The sequence below is a fragment of the Armigeres subalbatus genome, chromosome 3 (genome assembly GCF_024139115.2).
Source record: "Armigeres subalbatus isolate Guangzhou_Male chromosome 3, GZ_Asu_2, whole genome shotgun sequence".
Classification (NCBI taxonomy): Eukaryota; Metazoa; Arthropoda; class Insecta; order Diptera; family Culicidae; genus Armigeres; species Armigeres subalbatus.
In genome coordinates this window covers 145,068,551-145,072,978 of record NC_085141.1, presented here as the reverse complement: position 1 = coordinate 145,072,978, position 4,428 = coordinate 145,068,551, and the positions used below count along the sequence as shown (strand labels likewise).

Genomic DNA, 4,428 nt, shown 5'->3' with positions numbered 1-4,428 from the left:
GGCACAAACTGTGTTTCAGCAAGATTTATCTGTTTGTCAAAGCAACAGTTTTCTCTCAAAATAAAAAGTGTTTTTCCATTTGTATTCACAAAATGCTTTCAAAACAACAAGATGAAAGAACTTTCATTATGAGTATTTGTATTGTAAATGGGCAATTCTAAAATATACAAAAATAGTTTTGGTTTCGAAATTTATAATATGTTTTATTTTATTCTTATAAATTAATATTAACTTAAAACGCGCGATGGCTGGCAGAAGGCACTTCCGCTGAGATCAACACTGGATGCGCTAAAAATAAATCCGGAAAAGCCAACCGCAGGATAACATAAAACCGCTAGGCAAAGCGGCACCGCGTGTACTACCACTACCTTGATCTCGCTGTGTAATGCTTATTCCTTATTGTCTTGTTTGAAATGTTTTCGACTAAGCAGCTGATAGCCGGTATACATATCTTCCATTCAACTACGATTTCCCGTAATATTCGCTGAAATAAAGAAATAAAATACTATGAAATATATATAACACTTAAATATGTTCATTTCAGTCAACACAAACTTACCGACAAGTACCATAATCGAACGCAGTTATGCGAGGCCGATGGCAAATTAACTGTAGATGATATATACATTTGCAAACAAGCACCGGCAGATTCCGGTCTGCACCAACAACTTGGCCACCCAGCTGAACGGTTGACCTTGGTGAAGTCATAACCGTAAAAAGAACCACCGTCGTGTACTCCCCCGCCTCCGCAGGTGTCAATGATGATCCTACGACCGGTCAGCCGAGTGTCACCATTGGTCCATCAATGATGCATAGTCCGCACGAGTTGAGACGCACATTGGTGTCCGTATAAATATGATTGATCAGAATGACCACTACCATAAGTTATCATTGCGGCGTATTATTCGATCAAGCGATGCGCCAGCATATGACAGTCAATGATACGCATTCCTGTATCGCCGATGGCTTAATCAACAACAACCTCCGCCATCGATTTCCTTCTCGGTTTACTCCAGTGTTAATGCTGGAGCGGATTAATTTCGGATTCAATCAAGTGCGAGCAACACACATTTTGTAGTCAAATCCTTCTGAGGAATCTGCAGTTTGGTTACCAAATTTTCATTCACCTAAAGTGCTCCTCTCTTCGTCCGGTACTAGTTTGTCTCCTCATTCGTCCAGATTCGTCCTAAAAAACAACACTACAATCGAGCTGCTGTACAGACAAATAAACAAATTCAAAACCTACCTCTTTTAAATAATAACACACACGCAAAAAGCGGCTGTGTCCTGATAATTAGATGCAGAAGTCTTACATCCTCTTGGATGGTTCCTGTGAGCGACCAAAGATTCCAAAAGGTGAAGCAATGAAGCTACGGCAGCAGTTAAAAGTGGAGAAAATTTCTCGCCTTTTTTCTCAAACTTTCCTGGAGGGCAATCAATCACGACAGCGATCTGGTCCCCGCTTAGTTGTGAATCGTTCCGTCGTCGTTGATGTGATTCCTGATTTTCACCAAGTCGGTTTCACCAGCTCCATCAGGAGCGTACAGCAGGACACCTATTTCCATTTCCAAAGCACTTTTGTGGAGACGACTCTGGATACGTTTCAACGTTTTGAACCCGCAGCAAGTACCGGTTGAGCAAATACCTGAAACACCAAAACTATTGCAAATTATTTTTTTAAATCAGACCGTAAATTTAAACTTACTTGGTAAACATCCAAAAATGAACATGCCACTTTTCACGACCTCGTTTAAATAACCTTTAAATAAATAAAAAAGAACAACCGAAAAAGTTGTTGCTGTGCGGCACGCGAGGGAAAAACAGAAAAACATAACAAAAACAAAAATGAAAATGACAACTGTTGTCAAACTGACGTGGTTCGAATTGAGGGGCTTCTCAATGGTCGAGTGATTGTAATAATTGTAATCCGTCACTCCCCAGGGGTATATAGTGGTGCCCGGAAAAATGGCCACCCCTCCGTCTATGTATTCGTCAATGACTCAACCGCCTTTTAAATAAATTGCAAATGCAAAAAATATATAATTAATTAATTTTAGGTGAAATGAAGCTCGTCGGTTCTGCTAGTATAGTTAATTAACAAAATATTCCACCTCGTGAGTCTTCATATGTTGGATAATGGGCAGCACTGTCCTATCCAGCCGCTGGAGCCATCCCATTCTTACACTACGTTTCACAGTTGAATAATAGATAATACCCTAAAAGTAGGCAATTAATTATTGTTGAAATGCGCTATATAGGACGGGAATGGTTATGAATTTTTTGATTAGCTTGGAAAGTATTGAAATTGCAAAAGGAAAACGGTCCTGTCAGCATAACATAAGGGTTAAAATACTACGGTGTGGCTATCACTTTTGATATAATTCATGGTCTGCGTAAAAATTTGAATAGAAGCATTTGTATTTTAACACTTTTTAAAAATAAATGCCAACGCCGGATATTTTGTTCGTAGTTTTGCTAAAATCAAATCACATAGAATTGTGCGTGGAATCTTTTTAGCGTGTGTTTGATATGCTCACAAACACATTCTCTCGCTGTATTCCGAAATGTGCTGCTGTCAAAGAAAACGAACAGTCCCGATTTTATTTAGTGAAACATAGAGCAAATAGTGCATAAATTTGCTCTTTGTGGTGATAATTAAGTGGCGATAAAGTGTAAAAAGTAGTCTACGTACTTAATGTGTCGTGTCATGCACAATAAAGAGGAGAAATAGGCGATCCAAAAAAGTAAGTAACAGTTTACTTTTCGTGTGCTGCTTTCTTGGGCAATGCAATAATGGCAAGGATTTCGTAGGTGCAAATTTGTTTCGTTGATTAATTCGTCAAATTTTGCTACTTTTACACAAACAACTTATTCAAATGAAAGCCTAGACTTGAAATTGTGTGATTGAACCAAAATTATGTTCATAAATAGTGTATGTTTGCTGGAAAACGCAAATCTTGTTGAGGGTGCCAACAACTGTCGCACCCTGCCAATGCCGTATTCTACCCTAATTAAAATCCAATATGTGAATACAAGAAGCAAAAATGTCTGTACCTAAGGACATCTTTCGATAATTATTGGTATGTACCTAGGCGAAATAAATAAACAGAACATTTATGAATGTCTATCTGAGTGCATAGTGAGCTGTGATTGCGAAGGTAAATCGTGTGAAGTGTTTGTACTTATTATTTGGCGAATCATGAATTATAGGCAACTCATTGAAGTATTTAGAGCTCACGAGGGACGTCAGGTAGATCGCGTTGAAAAAGCTTTGGAATATATCTGCCAAAGCTTCGCTGTGGATAAACAAAAAAAGAGTCAACTCCATACAAAATTGAAAAATCTGCATTTGAAATTTGAAAAAAAAAAATGGCAGGCCGCATCCCGGTCCAAAACTTACTTTGACTCATATAATGAGGAATGGCTTGACACAGAATCCTGAAAAGCTAGACAGTTATTGTAAAGCAACCTACCGGTTATATTTGCAGCTGTATGATTGGTATAAAATTCCTGCTACGGTGCATAAAGTCCTTGCCCATGCTGGGGATATAATTATTCATTCACCAGCACCACTTGGAATGTTGGCTGAAGAAGCAGCTGAGTGTCAACACAAGCACTTAAAAAAAAAGTCGGACTCATCATGCCAGGAAAGAAAATTTACATGACGTTTTCATTCGTGCTATGAACTCGTCGGATCCTTTGATAAGCTCCCTCAACTTAGGTAAGCGACTTCAAAATAAATCTAATCTGGAATATCCAGAAGATGTTGAAAGTTTTTTAGTGACTGAAACTTCTTGCAATACAACAGATTCGAGTACAGAAAAATATACCATAGCAGATATTTTAATCGATCTTGAAGAAATAAATGATGATTTTGTTGAGGATGTTCATGTATATAATGAATAAATAAATGTTGTTGCAGTATACTTATATATCTTGAAGCTTTTATTGCATGGAGTTCGTTTAGCTTTAATAGAGCTTTATATTGTATTCCCTTTACTTGTTTTACGGGTTAAGAGCCTGAACCAATCTGAAAAATCCTACAAAGACAACCTGTTACGTATGTAGATGCAATGGCCTGTATTTGACGGAGTCCTTGTGCAACTTAGAACATCTGTACAACTCAATTCACATAAAAACAGTATACAATTTTCTAGTTTGAACTCTACAGGTCTGCGCTGCAATAAAATACACATCTATAGACTGCTGTGTACATGAGACATTCGTAGATAAAAGGGATATATTCCATAGAGATCAAAGGTCTGTATTCCAGGGAGTTTGGAGACCTTAGAAGTAATAACGACCTGCAAAACAAGTATTTCTCTGCGCGAGCGTGGTTCAGAGGTGAGGACTTAAGCCGAGGCTTCATTCGCACGATGTCGAGACTTATGTCCAATCACTGTTCACTAAACGCACACCTCTATAGAA

At 38.2% G+C, this 4,428-nt stretch overlaps 1 long non-coding RNA gene across 2 annotated transcripts; it reads right to left on the bottom strand.

Annotated features, from left to right (window-relative positions):
- Positions 1 to 989: 989 nt before the first annotated feature.
- Positions 990 to 1,985, bottom strand: LOC134220665 (uncharacterized). 2 transcript variants are annotated; one of them, XR_009981998.1, is made up of 3 exons: positions 1,706 to 1,985; positions 1,247 to 1,659; positions 990 to 1,186 (listed from the first exon to the last, which is right to left on the bottom strand). It is a non-coding gene; the product is annotated as an uncharacterized LOC134220665 (long non-coding RNA). The 2 variants fall into 2 exon arrangements; XR_009981997.1 differs by having other exon boundaries at positions 1,247 to 1,645; positions 1,706 to 1,983.
- Between the last annotated feature and the right edge of the window lie 2,443 nt (positions 1,986 to 4,428).